Source organism: Mustela nigripes, chromosome 6, assembly GCF_022355385.1.
Source record: "Mustela nigripes isolate SB6536 chromosome 6, MUSNIG.SB6536, whole genome shotgun sequence".
Classification (NCBI taxonomy): Eukaryota; Metazoa; Chordata; class Mammalia; order Carnivora; family Mustelidae; genus Mustela; species Mustela nigripes.
Window position 1 is genome coordinate 103721413 of NC_081562.1, and position 17928 is coordinate 103739340.

Here is a 17928-nt window from a genome sequence, read left to right on the forward strand (position 1 = left end):
ACGCAGAGAAAGACAACTATCATATGATCTCCCTGATATGAGGAAGTGGTGATGCAACATGGGGGCTTAAGTGGGTAGGAGAAGAATCAATGAAACAAGATGGGATTGGGAGGGAGACAAACCCTAAGTGACTCTTAATCTCACAAAACAAACTGAGGGTTGCTGGGGGGAGGGGGTTGGGAGAAGGGGGGGTGGGGTTATGGACATTGGGGAGGGTATGTGCTTTGGTGAGTGCTGATTCACAGACCTGTACCCCTGGGGATAAAAATACATGTTAATAAAAAAATAATTTAAAATTTTAAAAATAATAAAAAAAAAGAAGCGAGCTAGATTTATACATGTATTCATCTAGAAACTTTGTATGTTATCTGGTTAGGCAAGAAAAAAAGAAGCCGCTGAAAAACTAGTGTATTGTGCTGTTTCTGTTTGATAACATTCCTGCACATGTGAATGTGTTTGTAGAAGCATAGAAAACCTATAGAAGCGTATAGTGCAAACTCAACATTGGATACTCCTGGGAGGTGGGGTTGGAGGGAGAGGGACCTTCTAGCTTATCATTTGAATAATTAGAACAAGAATATTTAATATAATTTAAAAGGAAGAAGACCCTTGCTTTTGTGTACTTTGAGCACACAGTAAGAGTTGAGTAAATGTTTGCTGAATTGAATGAAACTTTGCCAGTTGAACCCTCTCCATCCCCTAGACCCCCACCAGTTAGGAAGGCTGCCCAGAGCAGGAATATGGAGTCTGTGTTTCCAAAGATAAAGGCTAGGTCACTGATGGGGAGAAGGAGCAGCCTTACCTGCGAAATCCAGCTCTCCCAATACCCAGGCCTCGATGCTGTTGGGAGGTGCCACAGCTGATCAGATGTTTAACTGACTGCTGGGTTTTGCATAAAGCCTATTAGCAGCACAAGCCTATTAGCAGCCCCATAACCCAATAATGGCCACACACCCAGCCAAAATTTCCAAGTGCAAAAGGGGGCTGCCAAGCCTCGTTGGCTGCATTACTGCCTCTTTTTAGAAAAATCACCGGCAGCATGAAAACTTCAGTCTATTAATAGAGATCTCCTGTGCTCTGATAATAGCAGCTCAAAAAAAGAGAGCGGCGATCTGCATTCTTCTGGCTAAAACCAGAGCTTTGTCACAGTAGCTCAGCCCCTGGCTAACCGGGGGCTGCTGACATTGAAAAGGTGGAGAGCTTTTGCCTTTCAAAGGCATGAACTTGAAAGTTACCCAGTGTTCCTCTCTGTGGCAACCATATAAAGGTGTTTTAAAAGCAAGCAAGCATCAAAGACAACTGTGATCAAGATATTTGGCAAGAAAAGCTAAGTATTTCTCCAGGACTTTGAGATGCACTCTGTGCCTAATTGGATCCTACCCATCCTTACCAAATCATGACCTTTTCTCACAGGTAGATAAAGAGGGACCCAGGTAATCCAGCAACCTTCACAAAAAGTCACACGACAGCCAAGCCCACGTCTTAGAGCAACCTCACTACAGGTGTGAACGCTCCGTCCTACACCCATAGCATCCCGGCTCCTCCTTCCCAACAAGCAAGGAGGAATCAATTCGATACGGAGCTTCACTTGCCTTGCTGACACAGTGTGGTATCTGGGACCGATCCCTGGATTTCCTGTAAGTGGAATGGAATAAGCTTGCTCCCCCTTGGTAGGACTTAGAAAGGTCCCACAAATCTGTGAGCTTAGAGAAGGTGTAGATGAAAACACAAAACACATTATGATACTATAGGAAGGAAGAAGTCATTTTCTATGGACATATAGCACTTTATGGCTTTGAAGGCACTTTGCAGGCTGAATTTCATAACCCTCATACACAGTGCCCCTTCCCCGAGGGGTAGGTGGGGCTGGCCTAATTACCCTTGCTTAATACAGGCCGACACTCTCACACAGCTAGGAGCAGGCAGAATCAAGACTAGGAACCCTTCTGTTCCCCAGCTCCATGCTCTTTTGCAAGACTTCGAGAGCGAAGTGAAGAAAACCTCTCGTGAGTTGCCCTACCTGTGACACCTTTGCCCTGCCCAAGAGTGAGAGACTCTACCAGCCACAGCAATCCAGCAGCTAACTGTGGTGCTCTGCATAAGGGCCAATCCTGTCTTTTCATCATGGATTCGTGTAAACCTTCAGCCCATGTGGAAATCTCAGCTGGAATGGAAATTCACCCATGTTCGCCATCTCCCCAGAACATACCCCACCCTACCCCACACACAGCCCCATCACACCTGAACACCTGCTTCTGTACATCAGTGTCTGGAAATAGCTCTTGCCATCAGCTGAGTTTTCTGGGAAGCTCCTTCCATAACTTGATATATCAGCAATGTCCCACTATGAAAGGGAAAAAATGCCCATGAAACTGTGGAGAATTTGGAAGCAGTGCCATTTTATGGTGAGAGAGAGATTTTAAATAGCTTTTACTCCTCAATTTCATGTTGCTTAGGGTTATGTTAAAATTAGTATATCCAGGAAATAGCAGCGAGGAAAGGTGGCCCAGAAACCCTTTTAGATAGCAAGGAGAACCTTGGCCTGCTTTTCATTTTGTGCATGTGGATAAACTATAAAGTGAACGGTAATTGACAAAATCTTCATTTCCCTACTATCTTTTCTTGCTTGTGCCTGGTAGCCCTCAGTGAGTAAGGCTGATGTGGGGCCTCTCTGGGGCACTGCACCTCCAGCCTTCTTTCTAAGTTGCATTGTCCTTGCTTCCTCAACTGTTCTAAATGGGTTTTTCATGCCTGGACCTCAAGGACTGCATTCATCATGCACTTTAGGTCAAGATAGGTCATCATTGTTGTGTGCAAGCCCCTCCCGCCCAGCTTTCCTTTTATTTCCTTTCCCCCTCCTTGCTCCTATCTATAGGGACCCTCTGAAATATCCGCACACACACCCCCTTCTATTTTATGAGTGGTGTCACATTTTAAATCATCACTTTTTCACTCAGCTCTGGTTTTTTTTTTTTTACAGTCTTGCCCTAAATGTAAATTTCTGACAATCACAAGGTAGTCTGCTATATTCACCTACCATATCCTGGTTCTCCCACTTACTAGCTGTGTGGCCTTGGGCAAATTCCTTACCTGCTCTGAGCCTCAGTTTCCAAACATAGAAATGAGATGCCAAGAGTAAGTACCTTTGGGTTATAAGAATTAAATGGGTTTTTGTGTATCTGAAGAGCTTTGAAACATGCTTGACACAAAGCATCTGTTTTAAAAAGCTAGCTAATAATAATGTTACTATTATTAACTAGTTCCCCATTTCCCCAGTGTAGGGTATGTTGATGAGACAGCTCTCTGATACCCTAAACAATGCTTTAAAGGCCATCCTTACACATGTTTTCTCCTAGAACTGTGTTAAACGCCCCTGACACCATTATATTAAGCAAAAGGTCGGAATGTTGGGCTGGCAGAAAGGGCTACTTAAGATGGCAAAAGGTCCCACCACAAGACGTGAGCTCGGACAGGAGAACAAAGGCCCAAGCAGGAATCTGAGACCTCCGCCCCGGGCTCCAGTGGACCAATGGGACTCTGACGAGCAGGCGAGATATCCGAATAAGGGAAACTTGCCAAAAGACCCCTGAGCTCCCCTCAAGACCCCTTAAAAGCCCCCTCCTCCCTGCCTTGGGCGCGACTTCCGCAACTCTGCTTTCCAGAGTCGTGGAACCTTGCCGGAGGGTGCCCACCTCCACCTCCCGGCGCAACTTTCCTGGCCCCCCTCCTCCTGAGCCCTGAAACTTCGCCGGAGAGTGTTTTTAATAAATCTTGCCTTGCACCCACAAAAAAAAAAAAAAAACTTATAAAATAGAGATATAACCATAACAATTAATACTATAATTGTATAGTATTGTTATTAATCATTATAATTATATAGTATTGTTACAATACTATAATTGTATAGTATTAATTGTTATGTATATATGCATATAGTTATGTATATATGCATACATATATGCATATATGTATATATGCAATTGTATAGTATTGTTATGTATATATGCATATATGCATAGTATTAATTGCATAGCAATTAATACTATAACAATATGTATAGAATTAATTGTATAACAATTAATACTATAACAATGAAAGATGTTAGCTTGGTTGGGTGGATGTAGAGACTGTCCTCTGAACATAGTGCCATGAACCAGGAAACTACTGATAAAGATGTAGCTTTAAAAATCTGGAAATAATTCCTATTTTTAAAAAGAATCCATATAAAAATACAAAATAGTGATGAACAATAATGAAAGCATTATGAGTAGAAATTTGAGAGACATAGCTAAAGCAATACTTAGAGGAAACTGTGTAGCTTTAAATAATGCATTTATCACCCAAACAGAAAAACTGAAAGCATGAGTCAAGCATTCAGTTCAGGTATTTAGGAGAAAAAGAAGCAACAGAGTTACAAGATACAAATAATAGAAAATAAAATAATAAAGTCAAAGACATAAATAAATGAAATAGAGAATAGCAACAACAAAAAATGATTAATAAAACTAAAGCTCATTCTCTGTAAAGCAAATCTCTGGCAAAAATAATTAAAAATAAATGACATGTGAACAAAATGAAAGCTTAATAAGGGAAAATAACTGCCCAAGCAATTGATTAAAAATGTCAAAAGAATATCGAGACTTTGAAAATGTTATTCTGTCTTCCTCTTGAAACCAGTGTTTCTATTGAGAAGACAGGTGTCAATTTAATTCTTATTCTTTTGTAGGTTATTTTTTTTTCCTCTCTGAAAGTTTTGATGTTCTTAAATTTTATCACTGACATGTCTAGTGATGACTTATTAATTTTTATATTTTTACCTGTATCATCCACCATTCTAAATAAATTGTCCAGTTCTTCATAACTGCTTATTTCTACTTAGTTCCTTGGAGGGGTAATGTTTGTTTTAAATTCTTGTTCACTTGCTACACTAATCCTGCCTGTTCCAGCACAGCAGATTCAATGTGTTCAACCTTTTCCTCTAGTGATTATTCTCTTTGGACATCTGATAATTTCCCCTGGAATTTAGCATTTACTTAAGACTATCGACTAACTTGTTGGTTAATATAAACTCAGGGAAGAAATGGGATCCTTGTGGTCCTGCTGGTGAACCAGAGGGAGGAGAGCCTTGCTTCAGAGCACAAAGTCTCAAGCAGGGAAGTCTGGTCTCAGATTGTTCCTTCCCAACCCAGCCAGGAGACCCTGCCCCTAGAGGACTCTCCCTGGGTACTTCTTTTTTAAGAGTTGCTTCATTCTTTGGCTGATTATCCTGCCTACTACCCTCTGTGACTGGGGAGGAGAGAAGGCCAGTCTCAGGGGGATTAACAACCACCTTTAACTTTCACATTCACACTAACCTAGTCTGGCTTATCTCTGTCCTAATGGTCACCTTCCTTCTCTGGCTGGACCCTGGGTGGGGCTTGCTGTTTTCACACTTCAAGACAAAGTCTAAGACAATGATTCAGCCAGAGCAACAAGGAGGAGAGAATGTGACTCATCTGAAAGGGATGTCAGCGGCATTCGACCTACCTCCTATCTAACCATCATTTCCAACATCTTCGTCACTGACACCCAATTTCCTGATGTCTTGCCCAGAATTTCTCGGACCCACTTACCTCCATCTGGCTTCTCCAGCATCTCCAGGTTGGTTTTAGATAGGGGGACAGCATCAATCCCACTTGACCATTTCTTCTGGGAATGGAATGGTTTCTTTCCACCTACTGATTCAGTGTTCCTGCTCTATTTCTGATCTGTTTCCATACTCTCGCCACCGAACTTCGTGGCTGAATTACTTTAAACAAAACAAAGAAAACAAACCAAAAAAGACCAAAAAAAAAAAAAAAAAAAGAATTCTTTCCTGGAATTAGAAACCAATTAGGATCTTATGAGCAGTCCGTAAAGATGAGAGCCTAAAATGGAAGGCCAACTAGACCTTGAGCCCTGCAGACCCTTTGTCAGACAAGCCCTTCTCACCCTTTCTATTACTTCTTCCCCGCCCCACACAGCCCCCTGAGCAGTTTCCCTCCCTGCAGCCCTTCCTACCTCCTTGCTTCCAGGTCTTTTTTCCAGAATGCTCTCTATTGTCTTGGAATTAGGTACAGATGCATGTCACCTCCTTTGCATTCTGACCCTATTTCCGTTTTTCCCCGGACTATAATATATTAGTTTGAAAAGTTATTTCAAAGCCTTTCCATTCTGCACCAACAAGACGGTAAGGTCTGTGAGAGCAGGTCTTACTCTACAGTTGGCCAAAATGTTGGATGAAAGCATCATAATCCAGAAACACTTCAACTAGAGTTGATGATGGGCTGACCTTTCCTTTCTTTAAGATAGAACGTGAAACCAAAGGAAAACTAGGAGCCCCAACTGGTAGTGGGACCTACCACTAACGTCCATCTCATCTCTGACAGCACCATCATTTCAGCATTTTAAGGCCCTTGCTCAAAGGCCCCATCAACCTGGGCCTTTTGCTTCAACTGGGAACCCTTTTCTGGAACCCTGAGGATGCCACATCCCCTCATGACCCATGCTAAGGACACCCACCCCATAGGCTGTGAAGAAAGCTTCTTCATCCTTTAAACTGTGCAGCCCATTCCAGACTCCAACAAAATTCCTGCTCCTTTAATGCGCACACAACCTGCCAAGAGCACTCTCTACCTCTGCTGGTTGTTGCCAGCTAACAACCTACGGCTCACTCTCATTTCTCCTGGTTGCTTCCCAAGTCCATCAATATGCTCGAGCCTCCCTCCTCTGCCACCACACCGGCAAGCTCCCCTGAGTACAACCCCATGCCTCACCTCCTCCTAAAAGACAAGCTTCTTGACTGATCGAATAGGCTGCTCACTCACCCCTATTTCCTACATAACTGTTGGCTCAGACCACCCAGGGCAATGGTTCTTGCCAATATCACTGGTGACCTTGACTGTGGTCATTTAACATGTTTGAATCCTAATCTTGCTTGACTGCAGCCTTTGATACTATGCATCTCTACTTCTTGAAGCTTGACCTTTCTTTGACCTCTGGGACACCACTCACTAGTTTGTAATCCTGTGTGGTCTGCTCTCCGTCCCCAACCTTTAAAGAGGAGTGTTCCCCAAATCCCAAACTCAGCCTTGCCCCTCTCTAATTCCTTGATCTTGACCTCCCAAGCTCCCCACCATGGCGAATGACTTCAGATTCAGAGGCCTCTGCCTTGTGGAGTCTTTCCAAGTCATTGCTCTTCCCTAAGACCCACATTCAATCGGTCACCAAGAGCTCACAATTCTACCTTCACGCCCCTCTCTGATATCCACCCCTTCTCTCTGTGCCCAAGGTTACTGCTTTGATCAGGCCCCCTCCTTGCCAAATTGAACCACTGCTGGGACTTCGCCCCTGGTCCCTCTGCCTCCAGTCTTACATTCTCTGACATGCAGGTGAAGGGATATTTCCAGAATAAAAATCCAGTCCTTTGTTTAAGGCCACCTACTGACATTGAAATCATATCTAAATTCCTTCTCATGGTGCACAGACTGGACATTCTTAGTCATGAAGGCCTCAAGCCTCTGACTCATTTCATCCCTCGAGAGTTGGGCAGTCCCATCTCCAGGACACTCCCTGGTTAGGAGCTCTTCCCTCATGCTCCAGAAGGCCACCTGGGCTCCCCACTCTCCAATGTTTCCGATGTTATGTTAGATCATGTGCTCCAGAAGGTTATAAAGTCCTTGTCTTTTCCTTCTGTGTTTTTCCATGCATATTATAGTGCCTGAACCCTAGCAATTGCTCCAGTAATATTAGGTAGATGGGTGCATAGATGAATGAGTGTCCTATCCCGCCTCAAGTACATTATACTACGGGTAGTTCTTGGTGCCAAACTGGGAAGGTTTACATAATGTCAACCGGTTCAATGGAGTGACTTAAAACTATGTCACTTGACAAATTTAAAAGGGATGGGGAGTAGGGTAAGGGAAAAAGACCTAATGTTTATTGGGTAGTTACTGATGGCTTCCTAGTGAGCACTTTTTTTTTTTTTAAGATTTTATTTATTTATTTGACAGACATAGATCACAAGTAGGCAGAGAGGCAGGCAGAGAGAGAGAGAAGGGGAAGCAGGCTCCCTGCTGAGCAGAGAGCCCGATTCGAGGCCCGATCCCAGGACCCTGGGATCATGACCTGAGCTTAAGGCAGAGGCTTTAACCCACTGAGCCACCCAGGCGCCCCTAGTGAGCACTTTTTTAGAAAATATTGTCTCATCCAAACTCTGTAAGAATAATCTAAAATCAATACTATTTTCATTTTATAGATGAAGAAATAAGGCATGGAAATATTTATTGGCTGAGGCTACCCAACTAAGTGGCAAAGCCCAGATTTAAACACAGATCTCTGATTCCAAAACCCATGCTATTGTCATGAAAATTTTGCACAAGGACTCTTGGTAACGGTGAAGGTCAGAATGCAGGGGGAGGAAGACTACTGTCTCAGTCCTGACGAGAGATGCCAACGTGGGGATGGTGAGGTGGGCGTGGATTTTAGAGGCTCCTCTGAGGACCGTTTCACAATCTGACAACCAGACGAGACCAGAGGAGCGAGTGTGACTTCTGGGGCAAGTGGATGGACCAAGGAGTCGCTGCAGAGGGGGATTTGGTTCCCACAGCCTTTAGGATGGTATAGGAGGAAGGCAGTCTCCTGCTCTCTGCAAAGAATGGCTTCCTGGCCAGGAGGAAAGGGACTGCTTGCAGAAGTGCAGACGCTTATTGCCCCCTGGCAGGGATGGTGGACAGTGAGGTATAAGCATCAACAAGAGATGACTGGGCTGGAAAATCTCTGCAGGTGCATCCGTCTGGCCGGTCCAGGGTCTGATCCACTCCAACGGGTATTAAATGGGCAACAAAAACAATACTTCTTCTTTAGCTTGTCCTCAACCTCCATAAAGGTAACACGGATGGTGGGGGAGTGGGGTGGAGGTGGTTAATGCAGTTTGAGAGGACGGATGAACCTCAAAGCTGGACTACCAGAGCTCAGGCAAATCTGGCCACCTTCCCATGCACTGTGTGGCTGCCCCCACAACATGCTCTACATCCTCTGGCCTGGTGCTTGGAAGGAAACATACAAGCTTTCATATTAACTTCCTTTAAATTCAATCAAATAAATGTATTTGGTTAAAATGGAATGTTTTTGGAACAGCTGCTAGGGTTTTTGTTTTTGCTGGGGTTTTTTTTATTTGTTTGTTTTTTAAGCAATCGAATTGCTCTTCTTTGCCCCCTTGCGTTTTGATGGTCTGACGTCTGGGATCCAGGGACAGTGTGACTTGGCCCTGGAGTTCCCATCAATGTGGATTGAGATCATCGTAGGTGACCAGTTAATTTCCAGGTAGGACAACCCATGACCTGCTCCTCCAGCTTTTCTTGCTTACTGCAGTTCCACGGAGGCATTCCCCCTGAGGCAGTAGAATATTTGTCCAGGGACCCATGGGAGACAGCAGTGTCTGCTCATTGTAATAGATGAGAAGGGAAAGAATGACTGTGGTCCAAACCCTTGAACTTCAGCCCAGCCTCTGACACCTCAGAGGCCTAGGGGGAAATACAGAGCCACCAAAGACAAGCTGGTTAGAAATGAGCTCGGCAATCATTGATATTTCCTCCCTCATCTTACAGGTGAGCAAACCAAAGCGCCAGGAGCTAAAGGGAGTGCTGGCAATGGGCTGCTTCCTAACTCCAGAGCCCCAGCCCAGACCCTGTCTCCCCACAGCCCCATCTGACCCTCTGCCTCCAAAGAATCGGGAAACTCAGGAACTAAAAGAGAAAGCACTAAGGACGAATACCACATTGCCCCAAGCAAGCACCTACCCCAGCAGCAGGCTGGCAAGTGGTAGCGTTTCCCTGCAGAAGCACACATAGATCATGCAAACTCCCCTCTGTGGCAGTCTTGGCCTGGGTTGGCTTGGTTATTGCACTGAGTTCTTTGTGAGGGTAATGGCTCTGCTCTCACATAAGTCTGCCTGACAACTTGCTCTTTCAGATGTAAGGAAAAAATTAAGCACTGTAATTTAAGTGTTGTGCCTTCAAAGTACCTCCTTCCCAGAAATGGCAGTTAAGGGGGATGGGTCCCCTGGGTGGGGACCAACAGCATATCTTTTCTATCCCCAGGGGCTTGTGCCTGAATGTTTTCCAAAGTGGAGGAAACAGCTGCTCTGGGGCCCACCCAGACCAGTTACCTTAAAAAATTGCCTAGAGCCTGGCCTCCTGCTGCCTTGGCACCTACTTTCTGAAGATGACGAGTGGAACCAATAGACATGAACTCAGGGATCCTCTCTGGGCAGGGTGGGGAAGGCTGAGGGGCAAGCTTATTGGAGAGGTGTCCCCTCAAGTGAAGTTTCCAGGTTTCCATCACCAGAGGAAGCCTGGAACCACGGCTTGTGGGGTGTCTGTCCAGCCTTCTGCACCGCCAGAGAAAATGACACTGGAGGTTGCCAAAACTGGAACATCAATGTCTGTTCCTCAGTGCTAACAGTCTATTGAAAATGGACCTATGCCTTTCTCCATCTTTTTTGCACAATTATGTTTTTAAGCTAAATTTAAGACATCGAGGAGGAGGAGTGGGAGGGTTCGCTATTGGTAAGATGAGGAGAATGTCTTAGATGTTCCTTGTCCTTTACAAAGCTTATTCACCATATCTCATCCCCTCAATGACATGCTTGATTCTGGATATGGTTTTCACCATGATAATTTCAGCTTTTGTTTTAAACCACGGGTGCAGTAGACCTTATTATCCCAGACCCAAACCATCTCCACTCCCCCAACTGAGATGCACTCTACCTTCACTGAAGTCCCTTCTGTTAGATCCCAGCCGTGCTATGAAGTAGGTGAGTTTCTGAGTTAAGCCTCAGTTCCAGAAACTGACTGGCCAATTGAACATGAATGGAATTCACTGAGAGACGATCAGGCAGCTCACAGCACTGACTAGAAGGCACAGAAGAAAGGCAGCAAGTTCATGTTGCAAGGAGTCTAGTCTAGAACCACTGAGGCCACTTCCACTGTCAGTGTCACCACTACTCTATCGCCTCTACAGGAACAATTCTTAGCTGTGCCTCAGCCTCCATGTTTTTCTCAGGGTACAAAGACCCAAGCAGGAGCACCTCTCTCTCCCTCACTGCCAGGGGCTGGTCACAGTATACAGCTTTTTCAGTTTCCCAGTGTGGTGCATACCTTCTGTCCCACAGAGGCTCATCCAATAGAGGATTTTCCCAAAATAAGAAGGTAGTTCATATGCTGTGCAGCCAAAAAAAAGAAAAAAAAAAGATATCTACACAGTAGGACAGCTGTCATCCCCATTTCACAAATGAGGAAACCACAGCTCACAGCCTCATTACTTTAAGTGACTAGCTCATTGTCACATAACCAGTAAGAAATGTCAAGTCCCTTAAGGGTGACTGTGCTTTGCTCACAAGTGAGGACATACTGTCTGGAGAGAGAAGGCTTTGAGTTTGCAGTCTTGCTTTGAGAGATTCTACCCATCTTTGAGTCTGACAATAGTGCTCCGTAGGTTGAGAAAATCCCATACAAAGGCAGCACTTCAACTCGGGCAAATAGCTTGATACAGCCCAGACCCAGGTTCTAAGCCTTCCTCTCTTTCTCTCCCTACTCATTCCTTTGATCTTGCTCTTCTCCTTCTGGCCCAATAGGACAAGCTCAGGGAACACAAGTTCATTCTGGAACTTGGAGTAGAATGTGAAACAGAGCAGTGGATGGTCTGGAGAGATAGTAGGAGTCTTGTGATAAGATGCCTGGGCTTTACCTTGAGGCTGCTGGGAGCCTCGGCAGGGTTTTCAGCAAGAGAAAGACCTGAAAAAAATTTGTTAAGAATAGGGGAGTGGGTAGGAAAGAATAAAGAGTGGATATGGAGAGACAATTAGTAGGCTGATATGGTAGACAGGTGACCAGAATGGGGATGGAGACAAGTGGGGGAGGGGAGCTTCAAGAAATGTTAAACAGAGGGAATGAAAAGGTCTTGGTGATTGAGTAGTAAATACAATGTCGGTAGGGAGAGAGCAAAAGGGAAAAGCTGAACTGCTCAGGCAACCGGGAGGCCGGTGGGGCCATTCTCCAAGATAGACAACACTGGTGGAGCAGGGAAAAGCAAGACATGAGGCTCCAGAGGCTGAGGACCCAGGCAGGAGGTTTTGAAGCTGAAAGCTCTAATACAGCCTCTTGGTTGGTTGGTGTGAATCACGCCCCTTCCCATCTCCCCGGTCCTGGATCTGGAGGCTGTGACCAATCAGCTTCAGCACTTCTCGATGGCCATTGAAAGGCAAATAAAGCAAGCCAAGTGAAAATTCCTTGCAGGTAGAAGCTCTATGCTTGGAGACCTGGGATCTCCTGTCGGCTCTGCTGCGAACTAGTTTAGTGACCTTGAGCAAATCATTTGTCCTCCCTGGGTCTTGGTTTCCTGGCCATTACTAACACTCCAGGGTTTGTGGATGAATCTTTGTGGAGGTGAAGTGCTATGTAAATGTTTACTGCTAATAACAAATCGTCCGCAGAACGTCCGTGTATTGCCTGGGCAACCCAACGCCTTTAAAAGTCTTAAGTGGCTCTTGTTCTGATTTATCACATTCTATGCATTTAACTCCCAGAACAAATTTAGCCCTCAAAATATCTTGGTACATTTTCTACCCACCCCTTAACATTTAACTCCTCCATCTTCCATACCACTTCTCCATTTCTGCATCACCTGTTCCGCCAGCACACCCTCATCCTTTTCCTCTTCACACAAGGAGCCCAGCCCCACCCACCGCCCTCCAGAGGAGACAAAAGCCACCAGGGACACAGCTTCACTGGGTCTGCGCCAGCCACCTCCAGAAAGAGAAACCAGCAGGGCATCGGAACAAAAGGGAACACAGGCAGGGGAGGAAAAGGGAAGTTAGGACCCAGTGAAGGGAGGGGCAAGGGAGTTAGATTTTATTTTTTAAAATTTTATTTATTTATTTATTTATTTGACACAGAGAGAGAGAGATCACAAGGAGGCAGAGAGGCAAGCAGCGAGAGAGGGGAAGCAGGCTCCCCACTGAGCAGAGAGCCCAATGTAGGGCTGGATCCCAGGACCCTGAGATCATGACCTGAGCTGAAGGCAGAGGCTTAACCCACCCAGCCACCCAGGTGTCCCTAGATTTTTTTTTTTTTTTAATAGACTTCATGTCCAGCCCAATGCAGGGATTGAACCCACAACCCTGAGATCAAGACCCGAGTTGAGATCAAGAATCAGATGCTTAACTGACTGAGCCACCCAGATGCCCCAGGAAGTTAGATTCAAACTTGGCAATTAGAGTACCTTCCCCACATATCTGCTACACACAGACACACACACTGTGAGCTTGAAGTGGCAGGATCTGGGGAAGGTCTCCACAGGATGCCGATTTCAGCAGACATTCCAAGCCTCTCTGGTCTTTGGCTAGAGCACTGGCATCCCCAGCAGTGGTCTGGAGTTCCAGCTCACCCTACTGCTCACTGGGACCAGCAGCTCAGCAAGGAACCAAAGCTGGCACTGTCAGAGCATTTGCCTTAGCCACACTCAGTTCACGCCACCTTCTGAAATCAACATGGCCTCTATAACGTCCAGCACTGCCAAGATCTTAAACACAGGGTTGTAGAATGCACAGGAAGAGAGGTAGAAGTTCAATAACCCCTCATTCACTGATGGCTAAATTTGATGTGCAAGTTTTTGTTCCAAGGAAACTTCTTTTAAAATGACTTAGTCCAGTATCCCTCATCCTGTAACCCGTTGGGTTATTTGATCTTCCTTCCCTGCCTACTTACCTGTGTCCCCATAGTAGTTCTTCCATTCTAAGGGCTGAGGGGCATTTCAAAGAGTTTGCCGTTGAGAAAGTGAGAACTCAGAACCACTGGCTTACTCTCGCTCAGCCGTGGGCCCCTTCACACCTGGCTGGGAGTGAGATGGGCCCGTCCCTTTAAACAACAGGTGCCAGCATGCCGAGAGCTGATAAGAATAATGACAGAAGCGTCTACCGAGCACTTGCTGGGCACCAAGAACTGTTGTGTCTTACGTGTATTAGCTCATCTAATCCTCACAACCACCTTGAGCAGTAGATACTGTTCTTACTTTCATTTTCCAGATGGGGGAAATCAAAGCACAGAGAGGTCAGGTAACTGGCCCCAAGTCCCCCAGCTAGTAAGAGCAGAACTGGGATTCAAAACCAGGCAGGCAGTTACATACAGGGCCTCTCTGAAAACAAATGAAGCCGAAGGTTGCTCTTGAGGCAAAAGAAATCAAATGGGTAGAACTTAAATCTTCTGTTTCCACCCTTCCTCTGTCCAGGTGCTATCGGGAGCCCCCTTAGTGACAGGAGAGGGGATTCTGCAAACCTCACTGAAGTAAAGTGAGGGCCACGGAGTGGAGTGAACACCTTTGGGTGAAACTCAAGGACTGTGCCCAAGATAATTTGAGCTGGAACCAAATCATCACCCCCCTTTAAATTATGTGCCGCTACATCTCTGATAAGTAAGGTTCATCCTGCCCTAGGGCTTCTCCCTCACCCTCCCCAGACCTACCCCCCAAACGGAACACTTTGGATACCCTTTAAAAGCTACTTCCAAAACCCACAGGGACCTTATTTGTTTGTAAATAACGTCAGAAGCAGATGCTCTTCTCCATCCCCAGCAATTCCTTGAATGAGTTTATGCTGCATGACCAGTTTTCTGAACGGGAACTCCTTTGAGCCTAGACTCTGAGCATCTGTCCAAACTCCTCAAGGGAGGTAGAGGCAAGATTCCCTCTCTCCCTCAATTCCTATGCTCCTGGCTGATATCTGATGGTTACATCAACTGTTTCAAATACCATAGACCACAAATCCTTTCTCCCAATAAACCTCAGTGCTCCAAAGAAGAGACCCCAAAATTTATGAACTTCAAATCTCTCATTCAGACGTCCTTGGTTTATAAATCTCCTAGACTCCCCATTCAATTACACACCTCTGCTCAAGTTCCTAATGGAAGCCACCGAAAACCTGAGAAATGCTGGCTTCACATCAGTATAATAGTTCCCTTGGTAAGTTTCCCTTTGGAAGTATCCTTTCCCCCACCCCCACACACATTCGCTGATCATTATTATTTGACACTGAAATTCACATACTGTTTGTTCTCTGCCCAAACTCAGATTCCAGTTCTTTGTTCAGGAGGCCAGCCCAACCCATACCTGAGAAAACACATTCAAACTGCAGAAGCCCATCCCTTTCAAGGTGGTAGCCCCACCTCTCCAGACCTGGGTTCCCATTACATTGCTTCCTCTTCAAATCATCTTCACCTCAAACAGTACAACTTGTTTTTCTCCTTCCAGTATCTGTCTCCTCCCAACCTGGGGTCCTTTTATGTCTTTCTGAAGCCAACGTCAGGATCAAGGGAAGAAAGAAAAGCCAGCAGAAAGCTTTTGCCAGGCTCTGATAATGAGCTCTGTGCTGCCCGCCCCTCTCCTGGCTGCTCACCGAAAATCTTTGTCGGTTCCTTCCAGCTCGGCCCCAACCTCTCACAGACACATTTCTTTCAAACCACTTGCCACTTGTTCTGCGAGCATTTACTGAGTGCCCACCTCATGCAAGACAATATGTTCTGTGCCGGGGAAGATGCGAGGGTATGGAGAAGTGATCCCTGCCTTCCAGAATTGACAATCTCAATAAGCGGACCTGACAATCAGCAAAAGGAAATGCAAAGCCTAGAGAACCCTTTCCAAATGAGAGGCATGGATTCTATCTGCTGAAGAAGTTGACAAGTGGCGTTAAACCTGGGAGGAAATGTAGAATTAGGGTTGGAGAAGGGGAGTGGGAAAGAGGCTCTCCAAAGGGACTGTGTGAGCTAAGGCACAAACCTACTGGAAAGCAGTAAGTTCCACAGCATGGAATGGCCAGAATAGGGTCATGGGAGTTTAGAGCAATTATACAAAAGGCCAGAGAAGTATATGGCAGTAGGGAGACCTGGGCAAACTGAGCAGGCTTTCAAATGCAAAGCTTAAAAATGTGTCTTGTAGACAGGGCCAAGCCCTGTGAACTGCTCACCAATAAAATCAAAGCCAGAAGAAAGGTGTCAGGGCCTCCCATTGACAGCCATGGTCCTCTGCCTGGGAATCAACAGCAATACCAGCTGAGCCAAGCCGACTTCATGACTTTCAGCTCTGGCCCAAGGCTAGGGTCCGAGCCATCAGGGAGAGCCACCTGTGACTTCCAGCAGCTCATAGTTACTCGACACAGTCCTCTGGAAAGAGCTCACACCTCTCCAGCGGACCCAGCTCCTGACCCATGCTGTCTCAACTAGATGGCAAGCTGTGCTGCCTCCTGGGCTTTGATTTCTTCATCTGAACCATGAGGGGTTTAAATAAGATGAGCTAAGTCCCTCCCAGCTTGAAAACGCTATCTTGCCATCTCTCTGGAGCCCCGACTTCCTTCCTCTATGATTCTGGGGTTTCACTTTTCCCTCTAGTGTACTTCCTTCCTCTGCCCACTGTTTTCTGACTATTGTCTTTCTCCAAAACAGCATTTTTTTTAAATATGAAAAAAAAAACTCTGTTACCATAGAAAGTTTGGAAAACGCAGAAAGGCAGAGAGACAACACGAAGTTATCTATAAACCAGTCATCTGGAGAGAAACACCATTAACAACTTGACCTATATCCCTATTCACATACTTATATTTTTAACCAAGTTAGCACATAACACATACTGTTTTGAAAATTGCTTTTCTTTTCACACACACACACACACACACATATGTGTTTGAGAATTCCATTTCTGTTATTGATTGATTGGGTTGGACTTGGACCAACTCTGGGAACTAGAAAAACTAGAGAGCATAAAACAAAATCTGAAAGCATGTGAAAGATGATCAAGGCAGTGAAATTTTATGGTGCTATCATCTGAAAGAGGAAGGAAATCAAGAGAAAGGAACTCAGAATGTGGGGCCTCTTTACCCCTCAAAGCAATAGCTAGAGTTTTTCAACAAAAGCTGTAATGGAGAGGCTGAGAAATCAATGAGTTTTCGGCAGTCTTGTGGGGTCAGTACAACACAAATGTAGTCCAGGGTCCATTTAGAAGGAGGGGGGCCTGGTAAATACCCAGGAATTCAGAGGGGACCCCAAAGGGCAATGCTCTGATGACAAAGACGGAAGCTCAGCTTTGAACCAAGTCAATTCCTGATGGAGTCAAAGTGACCTACCCCCAGATTAGCTAACAGCCAGCCACAAGCCTATAGCTCCTCTGGAGGAAGATAACAACACCCAGAACCTCAATTTGTCTCTGTAATTTTTCAAAACAAAATGTGAGGCATTCAGAAACACGTATATGGTAATGAGGCCTGGAGGACTTTCACTACCGGTAGGATGGAAAGCTGTGGCAGACCGATGCCCCACAGAGTGCAATTAGAAAAGCAGATAAAATGCAAACATCTTGTTTAAAGGCATCATAGAGCCTGTGGGCCAATGAGGACATTACAGGATATGATTCCAGGGAGGGGAGAGCTGTAGAGAGGAAGTTGCTGACCTGCGGCTACTGCTCTCTGGGGGCCTTTGTCAAGTCTGTGGAAATAGCTGAGAATATTTTTCCCAGGTGGTGGTCACTGCCAGGAGACCAAGAAACCATCAGAGCTCCAGAAGTCTCATGGAGTTTCAGTGACAAAAATTGGAGATCTGAGGACCCTCAAATGTGTCTGATTTTTGCCATAATACATTTGCCAAATTCTAGAACAGCACAGGGCCAGAGTCTAAAATTCCCAGCAAGGATTTCTCGCAGTTTTGCAGTGCTGAAGAGACAAAGATTAGATTTGGGGGAAAAGGTCCCAGTAAACATTCCAGAGACTCAATTGGAAATCTTGGAGGTCTAACCCTGAAGGCCAGGAGCAAACCAGGGGTAGACAGAGTCTTACCAAACTTGACTCAGCCTAATCCCTGGATAGAGCCAGGA

General features: G+C 45.5%; 1 long non-coding RNA gene across 1 annotated transcript in view; it reads right to left on the bottom strand.

Moving 5' to 3' along the window:
- Positions 1–16310, bottom strand: part of LOC132019957 (uncharacterized) — a 68520-nt gene extending 52210 nt beyond the window's left edge. The window contains exon 1 of the long non-coding RNA XR_009404876.1: positions 16034–16310. This is a non-coding gene — a long non-coding RNA (uncharacterized LOC132019957). The remainder of the gene's footprint in view (positions 1–16033) is intronic.
- Positions 16311–17928: the final 1618 nt, after the last annotated feature.